This window comes from Stenella coeruleoalba, assembly GCF_951394435.1.
Source record: "Stenella coeruleoalba genome assembly, chromosome: 6".
Taxonomy (NCBI): domain Eukaryota; kingdom Metazoa; phylum Chordata; class Mammalia; order Artiodactyla; family Delphinidae; genus Stenella; species Stenella coeruleoalba.
Genome location: NC_137151.1, coordinates 81,625,610 through 81,636,484, shown reverse-complemented (window position 1 = coordinate 81,636,484; position 10,875 = coordinate 81,625,610). Strand labels below are relative to the sequence as shown.

The following is a 10,875-nucleotide window of genomic DNA, read 5'->3' as shown; positions in this document are numbered from 1 at the left end:
TTTAAAATGAAATAATTAATTCTTAAAATAAGCCCTTCAAACCATTAAGGCAAGTATTATAATTCCCATTCTGCAGATGAGGAAATTCAGACTCAGGTGATTTGTCTAAGATCACAAAAAAAAGTAAGGCAGGACCTGAACTGATACCTTCAAAGCTCAGAGGTCTTTACGTATACCCAAAACTAAATAGTTAAAACTTTAACTTAGAGCTAACAGGCTATAATAACTTATTATGATAAGAAGAATGTTATCTAAAACTAATTAATTTTCTATAAATTCAATTTAAAACCAACAACATTGCCAAATCAGACAGTTCCGGCTTATAGAAAACATTTCTGACATTCACTAGCTCATTGCATTCAATAGCATTTTACCCCTCCCTGCTCCCTCTCCCATCTTGTACATCTATCATTTCCCCTGCCTGCACTGAAGTCCATATCATGTTCTCACCCATGATTCAGATAAAGCTGGAAGCAAGGGGCACATCTGCCCAGAACATGACAATTAAAATGAACACCAGAACTCACCCAGCATTGTCCTATGAGATTTTTCTCCTATTTATTCTATGCTTTTTATCCTACTAATTGTATTACTTTTCTAATGGATCAGGCCCTTTTCAGTCTCATTTCCTCAAATCTATTCCACATCCCACTTCCAGGTTAATATTCCCAAATTACCTGGCTCCCCATTTCTTGGCCAATAAAAGACAGCCTCCTCAGACTTGTGATCACATCCTCTCCAAACAGCACCTCCCGCCAAGTCTCCATAGTACCCTACATTTTAGCTCCAGCTGCTTAGTTCTAAGAGGGAATTCCTACACAAATATTGCATTTTCCACTTCTGCTTGAGCTACTCCTTCTCTCTGGAATGTTCTTTTTCTTATGGAAAAAAAGGAGATTTTACAGTATTACTGTACTGGTCAGTGGTCAGTTGCAGAGACAAAAGTCTAGCTAGTTTAAATCCACAGGGATTTATTACAGCGCTCCCAATGGCTTACAGCATTCTTAGGGCTGCTGAGGGAACAGGCTCTAGGTTGATACTCAAATCAATACCACTGAGGTAGACCACCAATCACCTCTTCGATGTGAAGATCACTGGCTCCAGATCCACACTGACACAGGGAACTTCCAAAGTCAGGAGACAGCCACTATCAAGAAGCCACCACCTTCACTGCAGGCTTCAGCACTATACTGAGACTACTGGAATCACAAATTGATTCTGCATGCTCTATCTCTCAACACCCCTAAGGCTAGTGGCAAGACACTCTGCTACCACTACCAAGGAAGGAAGGAGGGAAAAAAGTCACTTCATGACTGAACTTGGCAGCAGAAACAGCAGAATCAGGCCTTCACTTCAATTCTGTCTTCCAAATCTCACATGCAAGCACATCATCTGTCAAAGGTAAATTGCATTATCACCCTAAGTCTATTATTTTTCCACCCTGAGTCACCAACCCTTGTGGCTACTACTTTCCCTTTCAAAAACCACTATTATTTTCCTCCAAGGACCTTTGCTTCCAAGGCCCTAAGTATGTTCATATTTGTTCATTCATTCATTTATTCATTCACTCATTCAGCCAGTTGCAAAGGTTTATGAGAAATGTTTTTAGCTTTCTGGCCTCTTAACTACAGGAAGAACACTAGTAGAGGAGTGGAATAGATGTTGAGTGCTAAGCCACCATCTCTGCTGCAATTCTCTCTTCATGGTGCCCATTCCAAACCCACCATGAATATTCCCCAAGTGGCCCCTCCCTTCTTTGTCCTCTTATACTCTGTAGTTTCTACATTTGCACATTTTCTCTTCTTTTCTAAGTATGTGTGTATTCTTCTACTGGATTATAAATTTCTTGAGAATAGGACATTGGGTCTTTCTACAAATTCGGGGACTCCACAGTGTCTTTCAGAATATGGATGTTGTTTCTCTATGAAACCTTGTATGATCATAATGGGTATATTTAATAAACATAGGCTGAATGAATGAATAAATGAACAAGTGAAAAAATATGAACATACTTAGGGCCTTGGAAGCAGAGAAAAGGTCTCTGAAGGAAGATAAATCATGGTGGTTTTTAAAAAGGAAAGTAGTAGTCAAAAGAGTTTGGAGACTCAGGATGGAAAAATAATAGGGTGATAAAACAACTAAGAGTGCAGAAAGTTCACACACGAAAAACAGATTTATCTACATAAAAATTATTCTAGGATAAACCTTTTGTATTAGGAACCAGAGTTTTATTTTTTGCTTTAATTTATTCAACAAGAAGTAAAGAAAATATGATATAAAATGTCTTCTTTTTTGAGATTTTTCAAAAGTGACAAAGAATTGAAAGATAGTTATAAGACGAATAACTTCTGGGGATTCAACGTACAGCATGATGATTATAGTTAATAACACTGTATTGTATACTTTACTTTTGTTAATAGAGTAGATCTTAAGTGTTCTCACCACTACAACAACAACAAAAAAATGGTAACTATGTAAGGTATTAGAGGTATTAATTAACCTGATTGTGGTAATTATGCCACATTGTATACTTATATCGAACCATCACATTGTACATATCAAATATATAAAATTTTTGTCAATTATACCTCAATTTATATTTTTCAGATTCTCCCCAGCTTTATTAACAAATATTTGATGTGATTTAGAATCATGTGACCACCCTCTCAGGAAGAAGAAAGTGCAACCACGCCTTCAGGTTATACTTTGTGTGAAGAAACACAGGAGGGCTAATAGGTGATATTATGCAGGAAGTAGATGGTGCAACACACTGTAGGGAGGATCACTGATTAGAACAGAGATGATATTTTGATTTGTGGGTCTGAAGAGCATAATATAAATATGCTCTTAATATGAACTCTAGAATCTTATGTGAAACATACCAGTTGTCATGGATACCTTTATTTATTTTTCTTTATACACAAACCCAATCCAGTTGTTCAACTGTGATTTATAGACAACCTCTCTTAGATTACTCATTCTTTAATCTGAACCCTTAAGAATATAAAATTCTCGAATGCCATTGTTGTTTTATTTTCAGTGATCAACAGCTGGGGAGTGGGAAAGACTTCTCAAAGTCCAGTTTCTTTCTTAATCCATCCTATTAATATGTAATTTTAAATAACTTTTCAAAAACTTCATCAGGGTACCTCGTGAAAAAAGTGCAATGATAATGGATTAGCACAAAGATCATATTTAACTTCTGAGAACATCTCAGTGATTCTTGTCATTGTTTTAACTTAGCATTGCATTGTTCTTTGCCTATTATTAATGAGACACTTTGGTTATTACTCATTCTTTGGTTCGTTGAAATGGAAAACTCTTCAAATTAACAGCTGCACTGTATTATTTACTCATATAAACTTTCTTCATTATAGTCATTATTGTCATTCTTATAGTCATTATTGCCATTCTTATAGTCATGACTATAAATTAATGTCATTGATTTTTTAATGCGTGTCTGTGGCAAAATGTGCTATTATTCACCAATGCCATTCTTCCCTTTTTCCATAAGAACTGAACCCCAGTTTTCAGCTAGATTCATAATCAGCTAAATAGAATAAAGACATTTCTTAGCCTGTCTGCTAGGTGTAGGCATGTGATTAACTTCTGGCTAGTGGAGTGGTAATAAAAATGATGTGTGCAACATCAAGTCACACTCCTCAGAGAAGGGCCCTTTTCCTCTGACTGGAATGTGGCCCTGCTGGTGAAACATCATGGCCACAGGGATGAGGAAGGGCAGCACCCAGTGCTGTGCTGGGGCTAAGCTCGTGCCAGCTTGCCAGAGCTGACTGTTCAATTTTCAAGAATCTTGCAAGCCAGTGGTTAAACCACTAGTAGCTTATAATTGGCCACTATGGACTTCCCTGGTGGCGCAGTGGTTGAGAGTCCGCCTGCCAATGCAGGGGACACAGGTTTGTGCCCCAGTCCGGGAAGATCCCACATGCCGCAGAGTGGCTGGGCCCGTGAGTCATGGCCGCTGAGCCTGTGCGTCTGGAGCCTGTGCTCTGCAACGGGAGAGGCCACAACAGTGAGAGGACCATGTACCACAAAAAAAAAAAAAAAAAATTGGCCATTATAAGTATTTACACCACAAAAAACAGCAAACACCACAAGTCAGGGATTTTTTTTTTTTTTCCAGAGAGCCAGTTTACCTGCACACCTCTGACAATTGGGATAAGGAGAGTAACAAGACAGACAGGGTCTGGGTCCTTATATAATCATAGTACCAGAGCTGGATTCCCTATGCCTAAACTATTATAGTAAGAGATAAATTTCAGGTTGTTTCAGCAACTGTTATTTGAGCATTTGTTACAGATGCTGAACATACTACATAAAATGACTACAATGTCTTCAATTTCACATCTGAAAAGTGCTGTAATCTTCTGTGGGAGCCTATGTAGTGTGACGAAGCTGCTATGTATGTTTCACACATAAAAATCAGTCTTATATGTGAATTATCGATCCACAAATATAAAACTTCAAATATTCCATTTCTAGAAGTTTAAAATTTAAAAAGAATAAATAAATATTGGGCTTCCCTGGTGGCGCAGTGGTTGAGAGTCCGCCTGCCGATGCAGGGGACACGGGTTCGTGCCCCAGTCTGGGAAGATCTCACATGCCGCGGAGCAGCTGGGCCCGTGAGCCATGGCCGCCGAGCCTGCGCGTCCGGAGCCTGTGCTCCTCAATGGGAGAGGCCACAACAGTGAGAGGCCTGCATACCGCAAAAAAAAAAAAAACAAAAAACCCCACAAACAAAAAAAAACCAAACAAAAAAACTATATTAAATATATATAATAAATCTCTAAAAGAGAAGTGAAAACTGTGTGCGAAAAGGCAGTAGCAAATACATTTGCCATTGAGGCTGATATAATTGGTGTGATTTAGCAAGAAACTTAGCTTGAGCTTTCCAGAAGTCCCTGCAGAAAGGGAAACACAAATGGATTACATAATTCTTATCATCTCAAAAAAGATGACTCAGTATCTGCTTAAGAGAAAGAAAAATTTCACTTGTTCTGCATTCACAAAAAGAATAATTTCATGAGTTCTTTCATAAGAGTAATTAAATAATTTTTAAAAATAAATGATCAACATTTTAAGGAATTTTTATGCAATAAAAGCATTCTTAAGAAAATAATCTTTGTCATTAACCTGTAAGAGCCAGACTTTCCTGAATATAGATTTCATTTAGGAATAGGAAAGTAGGTTTGGACACTCTAATACTGTCAAAGGGCCAGCTGTTGTGATGGAATTACACTGTGACTCTGTCAAAATTTCTCAACAACAAAATGACAAGACCAACAAATATCATCTAAGGCCACTTTCATGTTTAAATAATTCTGTATTATTACTGAAAGGTCCAAGTGCATGCCAGTTTCAGCCCACACAGGGTCATGTCAGAGGCTGAGCACAATGAAGAGAGTATTTGAATTAGGGGATGCCTAGGCTGGGTGTGTCAGAGCATGAATTAAATAAAAAGGGTGTCAGTGGATGGGTGGTGATAACAGAAATGAGAAGCTGGTTATATTGAGGGGTCATTGGCCTAAGAAGTTAATATACTGATGATTACAGAATCCAGGTTTCTCATTGTCAGAAAAGAGTTCCAAATATAGAAAGGAAAAAAACTAGAATGAATCCTGTGGTGCTGAACTGGTATTGATGTTGACTCATAGTGTTAGATAGATAATAGAGAGAGAGAGAGAGATAGGTAGATAAATAAAGTTGTGTGTGAACATACATGTGGATAATATTCTCTTGCATATAATACATATTTGAATATATATATTTGTATATATATTTGTATGTGCATATATATAACTTATTAAAAATATAAACTAGTCCTCGCTATGTCCACTCAGAAGCCTAGGAGCAGCAATATTCTAATAGTAATAAGCTCACTTGACAGCTAAAGTTGATTTTCAAATACAATTCATGAAATGAATTTCAAATACAATACCGGAAAAAAAAAAAAAAGTTCATGTTAGAAGTCAGAATAGTGATCAGACCCTTGATGACAGAAGAAAGTGAAATTGATTGAAAGGTGGCAAAAGAGAACTTCTCAAATTCACTGTAATCCATATAAAAATTCCAACACCCTTTTTTGTAGAATTGAAAAGGCAAATTCTCAAATCCATATGGAATTGCAAGGTGTCCTGAAGAGCAAAAGCAGCCTTGAAAAGAAGAATGAAATTGGAGGACTGACACTTCCTGACTTCAAAACTTACTGCAAAGCTACAGTAATTTAAAACAGTACAGTGCTGGCATAAGGACAGACATATAGACTAATGGAATAGAACAGAGAGCCCAAAAATAAACTCTCATGTATACGGTCAATTAAATTTGACAAGAGTGCCAAGACCATTTAATGGAGAAAGGACAGTCTTTTTAATAAATTGTGCTGGGAAAACTGGATATCCACCTTCAAAAGAATGAAGTTGGACCTTTATCTTCCACTATCTACAAAAATTAACTCAAAATGCACCAAAGACCTAAACTTAAGAGCTAAAACTACAAAACTCTTAGAAGAAAACTTTGTGGAAAATCTTCATGACACTGGATTTGGCAAAGATTACGTGGATATGACACCCAAAACTGCAGGAAACAAAAGAAGAAACAGATAAATTGTTCTAAAAGTTCAAAATTAAGAACTTTTGTATATTAAGTGATACTGTCAAAAAAATGAAAAAACAGCCTACAGGAAAAATATTTATAAATCACGTATCTAATAAGTGACTAAAGTCCAGAACATATAAAGAACTCCTAAAACTCAACAACAAAAAACAACCCAGTTCAAAATTGGGCAAAGGACTTGAATAAACATTTCTCTAAATAAAATGTACAAATGGCCAATAAGTACATGAAAAGATGCTTAACAACATTACTCATTAGGAAAAAGCAAATGAAAACCACAGTAAGATACCACTTCACACCTACTAGGATAACTAAAAAAGAATAGAACATAATGTGATAGCAAGGAAGTGGAGAAATTGGAACCCTCGGCATTTCTGATTGGTAAAGTAAAGTGATGCATTATGTTTAATGAAATATGCCAGACACAGGAGGACAAATATTGTGTGATTCCTCTTATATGAGGTACCTAGAAAAGGCAAATTCATAGAGCAGAAAGTAAAATAGAGGTTTCCAGGGACTGGGGGAAGAGAGGAAGTTGAGTTATTGTTTAATGCATACATATGGGGATGATGAAAAAGTTTTGGGTACAGACCACAGAGATGGTTAAATAGTATCTTGAAATGTATTTAATGCCACTAGATTATACACTTAAGATTAAAATGATAAATATTATATTATGTAATTTTCCCAAAATAAAAAAAGAGGGCACTGAGTTCTACTAATGTACTTATTGAGAAGCTAAAGACATATATATGTAGGTATGTGTATGTGTATATACATATATGTGTGGATATACGTACATATATTCACATATGCATACTTTCCCAAGATTCATCCAGCTGTACACCTATGATTTGCCCTTTATTTATTTATTTTTTTTTGTGGTACGCAGGCCTCTCACTGTTGTGGCCTCTCCCGTTGCGGAGCACAGGCTCCGGACGCGCAGGCTCAGAGGCTCATGGCTCACAGGCCCAGCCGCTCCGCGGCATGTGGGATCCTCCCGGACGGGGGCACGAACCCCTGTCCCCTGCATCGGCAGGCGGACCCTCAACCACTGCACCACCAGGGAAGCCCTGATTTGCCCTTTTTTTAAAGTATGTTATACTTCCATAAAATTTACATTAAAATAACAGAAAAAGTCAGTTTATCCTACTGATACATACATTTTCTATGGTAAATAACAACATAAATAATATATGGTAAAAGCTAAACTTTATTAAAAGTCATTTACTTGGTCCTTGGAAAGTTACATAAAATTCTTATACTCAGTTTGTTAAGCCATAAGCTCAATCATTTAACATAAAAATACAAATGAGATGCTTGCATTGCTATATTAGTTTGCTAAGCCTACCATAACTAAGTACTACAAACTGAGGGACTTAACAGAAATTTATATCTCATAGTTCTGGAGGCTAAAAGTCTGAGATCAGGGTGTCACAGCGTTGATTCCTAATGAGAACTATGAGAGAGATTCTTTTCTATGCCTCTCTTCTAGCTACTAGTGACTTACTGACAATTTTTGGCATTTCTTGGCTTGTAGAAACATCTCTCTAATCTCTGCCCTCATCTTTAAATGACATTGTCTTTGTGTGCATGTTTCTGTGTCCAAATTTCCCCTTTTAATAAGGATACCAGTTATTTTGGATTAGGGGTCCACCCTAATATGACCTCCTCTGAACTAAGTATGTCTACCACGACCCTCTGTCTAAATAGGTCACATTCTGAGATACTAGAGGTTAGGACTTCAATGTATGAATTACGGGAGGACAAAATTCAACTCATAACAATTACCTTGTCCTTGAGTTAGGTTTACTTATTCATAAAGATCAAACCGTAAACATGTTGGTGATTCTTAGGCTTATCAACAGATTTTTCTCTGTAATACTGATATTGCTGAAGTCAATAAAAAATGCAGGGACACAGGTGAATTTGGGGCATATTTTTGCCTGACATCATTCTTCTAGGAGGCTAGTTCTGAGCTTTATATTGTTTCCAATGCATTATGAAGTTTGGGTTTTCTCACTCTTAAATAAGTTGTCCAGATTTATTTCATTAGTTAATAATGAAATAAATATTTGAAACTCAAAATAAATTTCAGTAACTGTCTCTCCTGTAGTCTCCATTTTTATTTATTGGAAGTTTCTTTATAAAAGCTATAGTAAAGGCATCTTTCTTTTCTAGGAAAGTCAGGAATTACAGGAATGTTTTAACATATCCTTTGATAGTTACCTACCCATCCATTACCCTTCATATAGAGCCAACATTCCCAGGGGTGGCAACCACCTATCTATTTTACTGCAGCAGTAGCTGAAAGCCTTTTTCTGCAGCCAGGGTTGCAAATAGAACTTCCAATAACCACTGGAAATCATTCTAGCACACATGCTAAATACATTACTCAGTAGTAAAACTATTTAAATTTTCCATCCCTGGAAAGAAAGCTAACAGTTATGGAGACCACGTGGTACTCTAAGGATGAGTATAAAATCCTCTTTGATATTAAGGCATATTGATAAAAATAATTAATTGTGCTACAAAGATTATAATTTTATTCTTTGAATCCTCTCCACAGAACACTTACGTTTTGATAAGGGAAATCAGATCTTTGTTGAACGTAATGATAGTAACCATCTGTTGAGTTAAGTAACTATTTGGACTTAGCACGAAAATCAGAAAAATTCCATATCTCGGATACATCAAGGGTATGATTTAGAGCGAGCTAGCCTATTGTTGGAAAATCAGCAAATGTAATAATGAAACATTCTTTCCTCTATCTTTTATCAGAAACTGGCATTCCAAAGTACAGAGTGTACTTTACACCACTCCCAAAATGAGGCTGCTAGGGCTTATACTTTTGAAGACCTGGCAAAACATTAATAAGCAAATCTTCTCACTCTGACTTAATAAGAGGAAAAGTCTGTAACAAGGACCAACAGGGTAGAAAACCACCAGTTTTCTTCGGGAAATTTGAGGGGGAAAAAGTGCTCTGTCTGCCCAGATAACTCTTGCATTTCCAGTCCAAAAGGCCTTAGTATTTTTAAGTCAAGGATTACTTCCAGGAAGCCAAAATAAAACAGGATTTGCCATGAAGTGTTATAAAAGTAATAAAGCATTAACAAGGATTTGTTAGCCAAAATTTTAATACAGCTGTGGGAACTGAGGAAATGAGACAGGGCAAGTATATCCTGATGGGTAATTAAGGAGGAAAGGCCCAACGCACTCAGCTAAAAAGGACAGGCTGAGGGTGGTGCTTCAGAGGCAGAGTCTGAATTCTGGAAACTGGGGAGACATGAGTGGGTGCTTGCAAAATAAGGAGAGAAAGAGAGAGACGCAAGGATTTCCTCTGTGGATTCCATGAAGTTCATTCCACGTCCAGGCCAGGAAGTTAAAAGAATAAAATTTGGAACTTATATGGATAATCTCTAAAGAGCTTCTTATTTGTCATGTGAAACATATTTACATTGAACATACTAAAACAGAAGTTTGTATCAAGTATTATGTTCCCAACTAAGGTGGGATGAAGGAACAACTAGAACAAAAAAGGCAGCCCCAGATATCCAGGACCTGGTATGGCACTGACAGCAAGGCTTTGGTGGTCTCCTACCTAACACAATCACACAGAATATCAATATCAGACAAGGCCACTTTATGTCCATGGTGGATCAAGGCAAAGATAAGACCATTCTATAATCATGTCTGAACACACACAAAACAGGAACACTGCTAAAGGACAAAATTCCAAATAGTTCCCATTCTCAGCTGATGGGTGCTTTACCAATCTCTGCTTTAGCCTTGCTCTAGTCTATACTCCCTAAAAATTTATTTAGAACCCAATCATAGACAATGGCCAATCTATAGCAAACCCCTAATTCCTTGGACTCTTCCCCAAATCACCCAACCAAAGCCAAAATACTGTAACAAGTTCTAACACCCTACTACTAAGTTACCCATAGTACTTCATGATGTATATGCTCCCTCACTGTAATGAGTAATAAACCCAAGTTTCTCAACTGCAGATATTTTCCTGGTGGTCCCTGGCTAGGACATTGACAAGAATTACTGAAATTTCAAAAAAAAAATTAGATTATTGAGGATTATTTCTGCTACTGAAATGTGAAGCCTTACTTATTTAATCTCTGTAATACTATGATGGCAACAATAGAGCTTTAATTTGGCCTTAAATAACCTATTAGCCACCTTACTTCTCCTCTCTATAAATGAATCGCTTGATAGGCCCATTTTGACCTC

At 37.0% G+C, this 10,875-nt stretch overlaps 1 long non-coding RNA gene across 2 annotated transcripts in view; it reads right to left on the bottom strand.

Moving 5' to 3' along the window:
- LOC307188267 overlaps positions 1-10,875 on the bottom strand; it is a 283,742-nt gene that overhangs the window by 178,317 nt on the left and 94,550 nt on the right. The gene's annotated exons all lie outside the window — the stretch shown is intronic.